This window comes from Ptychodera flava, chromosome 12 (genome assembly GCF_041260155.1).
Source record: "Ptychodera flava strain L36383 chromosome 12, AS_Pfla_20210202, whole genome shotgun sequence".
NCBI lineage: Eukaryota > Metazoa > Hemichordata > Enteropneusta > Ptychoderidae > Ptychodera > Ptychodera flava.
The window spans coordinates 21,646,101-21,654,402 of NC_091939.1; the positions used below are offsets into that span (position 1 = coordinate 21,646,101).

Consider the following 8,302-nt stretch of genomic DNA (forward strand, 5'->3'; position numbering starts at 1 on the left):
ACTCTTCGGAAAAGAGAGGCGGGAGCAACCTGAGGCGAGGCGAACATGGATGGGTTACGTAACCGCTTCACGCCTTAAACAATACCCGTTACGAGTCTGTCTATGTTTGTCTGTGGTACAGGTATGGACGTATTTAATGAGGTGCTCAAGAAGATCTACATATGCCAACTAAATCAGTTGCTTACTAAATTCAAATGTAAAGTTGACTTTCCATTTAACTCGGAGCCTGTCGCTATGTCAGGATGCCCATAATAAGGTAGACTCATCTTCAAGCCTTACTCAAACCTGTAAGTAGTTGCTAGATGTTTGTAGATGAACTGGACCTTGAAGATATATATACAAGCAACTGTGTACGAGATTTTATATACTTGTATATGTCGTGTATTTTGTGTAGTGTTAATTGCATTGTAAAATGAATTGTTTTGGTAGTTTGTTTAGCATATGAAAGTCATATTTGTTTAACCACAGTAGTTCGTTAAGCATATTAAAACCACACTTGTATAACCACTTTTGATGAGCAGTCGTGTGGAATTGGACATAATTGTGTAGTTAAAGGCCGCTGCGGGGGACCCGTGGTCCAGTTTAACACTAAATTTGCTTGGGTGGTGATCGGGTGTGGTTGTGTATAATAAGTGTGTAAGTAACGGTCTGGAGCCTTGATGATTTATTTGCGCAATCTATTTGCTCTCACATAAGCTCAAATCGGCTATGACAGTAAGCGTATAGCTTCTTTGAACAACCTTGAGCGCAAGAAGAGCCTGGAATTCCGGCGATCTTACACGATCAGAGACTACATACCTGCTACGTGCTTACCAGCTTACGCTGATCGTGTTTATCCAACTTTCGAAACGACATTCCAATGAAACTTTATGGTCATTTCCAAATCATACACCACCGATGATCCACATAGTTACTCGCTTTCAGTTTACAGAACGAAAAGAAAGAATGTGAATTGTCTGTGAAATGTTAAAAACCGTAGTATCAATTCAACCAGAAAAAAATAGTGACGATTTGACATTGTAACATTACCAGGAAATTTACACCGCCCAAATAATTTCATGGGCGATTGGGACGATAATGTAAGGTTATTCCCAAAATACCTGGATTTATGTCCGAGTACATCGTGCAGCGGAGGTATTGTCCGTTTTCGTTTGAAAATACTCTGTCGCCAGTCGGTATGAGCACCTAGCTTTGCCTCGGGCGTACTGCTCGACTCATAGTTATTTTCAGCTATTTTTTCACCTTTTGACAAAACACATCGCACACGGGGCGGGTCTGTCTACGTTTGCAAGGAACCAGTAACATGTGGTTTACGACGTAATTGGTCAAATTAGGAAGGAATAGGGGTAATGAAAATACTGTGCTCGATTCTCACACAAAAACAGTCCCCGACAGGGGATGGAAAGAATTCGGTTGATTTACACGATGTGAAAGAAAGTATGTAATTTATTCTAGTATTCTTCGACAATGAGGTGAGAAAATACAAATGTCAAAACCAGAGAATAAAAAATAGCTGTACCTAACGCTGGAACTTCACGCCTAGTTCTAAAGCGGAGACTGATAACCAGCTGGAAAAATCAATAAGAATGTTTCCCATTCGGCGACAATGTTCATGTGACCCAATAAAAAGCAGTCTGAAAGCCATAAACAAAGCGTTTCGCTGTTCCATCTTTTTGCCTTTTTTGTCTGAACTGACCATGGATCGACGTAACCATGGAGTTAAAAAGACCCCAATGCTGTAACGCTGTTGTTTTCGTAGCTGCAATAATTGTATCCTTGGTTGGCCGTGGGGTTTGGACTTCTGTCGTGCGGCTCGCGGGTTTCTTAGTTGAGCTATTTAGGGAGCATTCGTTTTTTATGGGGAGAGGGTCGGTGGGACTTGAGCGACAAAGGAAATGTAATAGGGGACCCTCTCCAAATCAAATTTCTAAAATTTTAACCCCCGCCGCAAATTCATCAATTGTAAATTGTGACTCCCCCCCCCAAAAAAAAAGAATCATCAGATTTGATTCATCATGAAAATTTGGCCCTTCAAAAGTATTTGCAAAAAAGAGTTACCCACCACAATTTTCATGCACAAAAAACAGCGACCCTCCCGATATGTCACAGTCTGTATCAATAATATCTTAATTGACTTATAATTTCTCATTTGACCTTTGAACTTTCAAATAATCCTTTTTCAACTTTACAAATAATCACTGGGTGAAATTCCAATATCATATTGGTTTTTCAGATCTACTCCTTCAAATATTCTCGTCACGTACATTTATATCAACTGTCAATTTCTTTTGAAGCACAGATTTTAATATCTAGTTTTGTATTGTAAAAAATATTGAAAGTTTCCTTACAGAACAAAATGAATAGAGAATCAACATTTAGCTAGTTTTGTATTGGAAAAAAATTATTTATAGTTTCCTCATAGACAAGATAGTGAATCAACATTTCGGTGAAATTCCGAAATAAAATTTCTCGCTCACACATGCACCGGTAACTACCCTAGTCTGATCAAGCACATTAATATCAATAATCAAAGTCAACCCCCCTCCCTGATTTCCACCAACCCCCTCCCTGTAAAAAACGAATGCTCCCTTACGAAAACAAAATGTCGCAACTTCGCGACAGGCTCAGTGTTCAACCATACAGCTGTTAGAATGATGTAATACCGATATTCACACTTTCTCGGAATTCGACTCAGTATCGCCTTAACATGTCATTTCTGTAGTTTAACAGTCATCTCTGAAGTCGTGTGAGTTTGACATTATCGTCTGGAGTGATGTAGATTGTATGCAACTATATCAGGACCTTTCCTTGCAGTTCTATTCAATACTTTGCTAACGGGTGGCATTGTTCCCGAGTCATTTTAATTAGTGATTCTTCGTCAACTGTCTAAGAAAGTGGACCTTGAACAGCTCCCCAGGACATTTTAAGGACTACAGACCGGTTTTGAATTCGTTCACTTACGGCGGATCGCAGCTTTTCGACCCCACTTTGGCTCGTTTCAGGTCGTTTCCACAATTGTTGGATCGTTGGGTTGGGGTACTTATTTTGCGAGTTTATGTCGTTTGGGTCGTCTCTATGTATACCATGTAGAATGGTATTTTATTTAGTATTCGAACATGCCAACTTGCTCGCCTACGGTCTATTCTGAATGCTGCAGCGAGGTTAGTTTTTCGAATGCCGAAATTAGATCGCTATACCCCTGTACTCTGAATACTTAATGATCTACATAATTATAATGATCTACTTAATAATTTAGCGGTAATGTCAATCAGTAATAAAGAAATCAACTCTGTCGGCGAAGGTTGAAACATTGTCTGGAAGGAGGTCAGACGTAGCCAAAACAATATCACTAATGGTGTGTTCTGAGCGGGCTGTGTATGGATGTGTGGTGTGTTTTGGCAACTCGTTACCTCCCTCCAGACAATGTTTCCACTTTCGCAGTTTATTTCCTTGTTATGAGCCGATATTACTGCCTTGACAATCACTAAACCTGATAGTGTTGGCAACTCTTCAATTTAGACAGTGTGTCTAGTTCCCGTATTGCCAACGGTTCAACGCAAACCTCTGTAAATTATATTTACTAGCGAGAGGCCTGCAATCGATCTAATAGTAAACACCACAAATGCTGAATTTTGCAAGAATTGAAAATGGAAAGTTGAAAGAAATGTTGTGGAGATAAGGTTTACAAGGAAGTGAAACGAAATTGAATAGACGGTACCTGTGTGAGAGTATAGAGTACCGACAAACTAAGAAAGCATGCCTTGAAAAGATTGAATTTAGATATTAAGGTAAACGGATACCTATTAGCTGCGTATCAGCAAGATGCAGAGTATAGATAGAAAGAAAGGAAACACAAGCGTAGAACAATATCAGAAAGATGCAGACTTCAGAGGGGGAAAGAGAGAATGTGTTGATAGATATCGGCAAGATGCACATTTCGGCGAAGGAAGGAAACCACAATTTGTAGAAAGATATCAGCAAGATGCAGAGTACAGAGAAGGAAAGAAATGGATTGTATTGAGTGTACAAAGTACTTGCAAGTACTTCCTTGTTGAACCCTAAAAAGGGTACGGATATATAAAGTTCTAAGTTTACTGAGGAAATATGTCAAGTAGTATTATAAGAATTCATTAAAATAGACTATTTTGCCAAAATTGCGTGACAGTGATACAGTTTTTCATATATAAAAATCACACTTGTAACAATTTCCATGGCCAAGGGTGTTATTAGACCAAACTGAGCCGTATGGACCGAACGATGAATTTGTCAAGAATTTGATATTTTTGAATTACTTTCATGCGGTTTACCGATTTTTTCATGCAAAATATTGTAAAAACTCGTACTTACTATGTAAATATGTAATATGATAATCTTAAATCCCTGAGTTATCAGGTTGAAACAATTCGGTTCACTTTCAGCCAATTGATGACATTGTGGTCAGCTCGTCACGAAATTACAGTTGAATCCTATGGGGCGTGCGACGTTCGGTTTATCATGCATACACGATTTGTAAATTGATTGCAGGCAATGTATTACAAAGGGGAATGTGCAAAGATGTACTTGTTTATGTAATATCCGCTCATGTATCCTATAATCGATAGTACAGATGGTATATTTTTGACATGTTACACATGCCACAACAAACTTTTACGTTGAGAGATATCCATGCAGCTAACGCCTTTGCGAACAATCTTGATATAAAATATATTCCGGATCGAATTGCCGCAGTTTATTTTGAACAACACTCGACAACGCTTACATTATATGCTTCATTTATGGAGATCTTAGTATTACTGAAGTGTATAGGTTCAATCTTAGTAGATAAGGCAACAATTATTCCTGGATGTTAATGAGCTGATGGTGAATTGTCTGCGATATACACTTTTGTCCTATGTACGAACATCATGACCGTTCGACACAAGACCATACTATAGCCATTGAATCACCCACTTCTCAAATACATGTCGACACATTTATTTTTGCACATGTCTGACAAAGTCTGACTTTGTCTAGGATAAGGCTAACTTGACTTTTGAGCGATATCATGACATTGGCGATTGCATGCATCTATGTGTTTTGCGTCGCTCTATTACATTGCTGTGTTCACCGACGAAAAACACTGAAACGGTAGATGATCCCCACGTGCAGTAAAATAAACTTAGACTTTTTGAACATCGACGAACTTAGACTTTTTTAAAACATCGACGACGAGGGACCTTAAGCTCCTGTCAAAGTCGTAAGGAGGCGAACTTTCCGTTTAAAGCGACCTAGATTTTCATTCTGCAACGGAGACAACGCACATCGCACGAGAAGCATGTTTTCTGATTAGTGTATTCCCTGAAAAGTATGTTTTTTCTTTATTTCTAATCTGGCCATTGTTTGTAGAAATGAAACGGTGTTGCCTTGTGATGTCGTACGCACTTTTATAAAATACGTCATTAACAGTCCTACGGTTAGGCAGGTCTTTGTTTTGATATGGCTTCACATAACGTCTTATTTAGAGTTTTCTTTCAGGAACTGTATACCACGGGAAATGAAAATTTCCATTAGAATATTAAAAGTAATGCTACGCAAACCTTGCAAATAGACCAGATTATATAATCAAGACCTGATCTTATACTTGATTTCATCTTCCTTCAAATCAACTAAGCTGGGGGTGCTGACATTTCCAAAAAGAGATTCATCGCCGTATTAAATGTATGTAACATGTCAAGAAATCACATTAATGATGCTTTATAGTGTTTCCCTAAACCCAATGAGCTGTGATGTCGTATATTTATAGTAAGGTCAACATAGGTCGTTCGTCTTAGCGGGTCTTCTTTCCCAGGGTTTCACATTACGTCTAAATTTCCTTTTAGGAAGTTGGAAACCAAAAATTGGATTCATGTTACGGACAGATTAATATAAGCGAGGATTGAAAATAGACTAGATCATAACTATCTGATCTGATAGTTAGCGTTAATTTTTCGACGCAATATAGGGAAACAAAGAAATATACAGGAAAAAAAATATTTACCTTAAGCAACAATTAGTCGCCAAAGGGAACGTACAGATTTATCTCTGTCTGTCCGTCTTTCCAAAATCGTTTGTCTGACATTTTCGAATCAAATTCTTACAATCCTAGAACAAGGATTATATACTATGACGACAATATGCAGATCAATTTGTTTCGCGATACTATTCAATATGACCGCTGGTTGGCGAATTTTTCACAGTTTTTGATGTCAACAGCCATTATATATACGTTATTCCCTCTAAAACGGGCTACGCGATTGGTCCATTTACGATTTCAAGGACTGACGTCGTTAAACGGCACAAAGCAACCCAAGCGTTTTAAACGTTGCTTGCAGAAGAGCTGAAACGGGAAGAAATTGTATCGACATGACTTTAGAAATCGCCGGAAATTTTCTTTCCTATTGATAGCACATTAATTTCACAGGCTAAATATGTGAACCCCGTTCATGTTCTTCCTAACTGGTATAGATTTTCACTCATAGGAAGTCAGACGGTCATTTTATTTGCCGTAGAAAAGAATAATAATATCGACCATGCATCGAACATTGTATGCATGTTGACTGTTGCCGCGATATGATTCAATATGGACTCTTAGCAATCATTCTGTTACGATTGTTTATTTTTATATGTTATGGCGGAACCAATACACGAACATGAACAGATTCTATTGGAACTTTATACAGGAATACATATACACGTCAACTTTCGTCTCAATACAATAAAAAATGAATGCTAGGTGGCCATTCTGCAACATTCTCAGTTAAAATGTGCTCAGAAGGTAGATAACATACACATAACTTCATGCAAATTTTTTAACCATATTTCAGGAAAATCTTAAAAATAATTTGCTAAATGTGCAAAACTGCATGTCTACCAGTGTATCAACTTAAACGGAATTTTACATTTTCCGAAAATTCGTAGAATCAAGTTTAATCAAGTTTATCGGTGTGAATGGTGAAAATTATTAACATTCAAGGAAGCTATCAGCATTAGCAGCCGCTCTAGATTTATGCTCGGGTACTGCTTTAAACTATTAATAATATTTTAACAATCGAACACGTTAAGGCTAAGTCGCGTTCCAGTTATGCAATCTATGGTTCGTATTTACATTATGATTTCAACTTCCGTTTGAACTGTAATGCATTCTGACTACTATAAGACATTGCACAATTCACCACACATGCTTTTTGATCATGATATCTTGATTTTTCAAAATTCACTTATTAAACACACTTGCACTGGACAATTCGATTCTTATACACCGTTTCTGTGTAATACAGATACTTTCTTAATGTGTAGATCACACACGTATACAGACGCCTTTAAGGGAACTATCGAGATCCCCGACTTTGACCCCTCCCCCAGATTATAGTGAGCATCTTCCCTCAATACCAGGAAACTTGTATAACCTTGGTTTTCCGTGGACATCAAACTTGACAAAATAATTATGTTATTCACAAAACCTCAATAAAAACAACAAAGCGTACAAGAACTAAACATGTGAGCAAATCACCAAAGATAAGTTGTTTCCGATAGGCATTCGATATGAGTTTTTCTTAAAATATCTATGAGTGGTAAAACTTTGTGAATGAAGAGTAAAACAGGCAGGAAGCCCCCCCCCCCCCCAAAAGAGAAACACAACTTACCTGAAAGTTCCTTAATTGTTATGGAGTCTTCGGAGTATTCGACTTTCCGTTTTCGTTTGAAGTGGATGTGCGTTGCGTACAGCTTGCGCGCTAACACGTACGAAAAGCCGCACTTTACTGGGTATAAATATCCTCTCTTCTATTCTACGTAGTGTATGTCCAGTGCATCTTGGAAATGTTATAGCTACGGCATCACGTGTGATGGTGTTATTTTAGTATCCAATCAACGACGGGGATAACATATACCTGCGTATCAATCCGCACCCACTGTGTGTTAAGGGTTAACCGGGCTGTTTTTCTATAGTCTCTGTTGAGAGATGATAAGGATGTTGGATGTATCATTACAATGTGTACATTCGTGTATTTCGATCTATGGAGTTCTTTGAAACTATTATTCGAGGCAAAATGTTAACATTTTTTACTTCAAAATGTTTCCACGGTGTCGGTGGCTCCTTTCATCCTTAGTTACATAAGTGACGTCAAGTGACTTACTAATTTTAATTTCTTTTTCAATATCCTTTGAGTATACGCCACTAGGTTTTCGCTTGCTGATCAAGGCAAGGCTGTAATGAGTTATGTGTTCCACATATTTTAATTCCTGTCTTGACATTTACAACATATTTCTACCTTTTTCATTCACT

The 8,302-nt window shown here is 38.0% G+C and overlaps 1 protein-coding gene across 1 annotated transcript in view; it reads right to left on the reverse strand.

Annotated features, from left to right (window-relative positions):
* LOC139145392 (cartilage intermediate layer protein 1-like) overlaps positions 1-7,812 on the reverse strand; it is a 33,776-nt gene extending 25,964 nt beyond the window's left edge. The window contains exon 1 of the mRNA XM_070716531.1: positions 7,662-7,812. The gene's annotated coding sequence lies outside the window, so the exon portion shown is untranslated. The remainder of the gene's footprint in view (positions 1-7,661) is intronic.
* Positions 7,813-8,302: the final 490 nt, after the last annotated feature.